Here is a 390-nt window from a genome sequence, read left to right as displayed (position 1 = left end):
CGCTATTCATTGCTTTGTTCTCAGACAGGCGAGTGCATTGTCCAACTGAGGCCACCAGGGGGCAGATAGCAGCCACGCCATTGTACTCTACAGCAGTGTTTCTCAACTATAGGGCTGGGGCCAATTGTTGGGTGGCCAGTGCTTCCTCCAGGGTTGCCAAAAAATATCTGTTTCTCAGTTGTAATACACTTTTCCACCACTCCTTGCCGTAATGACAATATCAAAGAGCAGAAGTCTGGAACAAAGTCATAGAGAAGAAACTTTATTCATCTCCAACGAAAAAAATGAAGTTTAAGCACAAAAATTATGGCTAATGGTAAAGCTGTATTTTCATTTCTATTTAAATTGTATTGGCAGTTTAGTTAAATGTTGTATTATATTTAAATTACC

The sequence above is a fragment of the Entelurus aequoreus genome, linkage group LG01, assembly GCF_033978785.1.
Source record: "Entelurus aequoreus isolate RoL-2023_Sb linkage group LG01, RoL_Eaeq_v1.1, whole genome shotgun sequence".
NCBI lineage: Eukaryota > Metazoa > Chordata > Actinopteri > Syngnathiformes > Syngnathidae > Entelurus > Entelurus aequoreus.
This window is presented reverse-complemented; position numbering follows the sequence as displayed.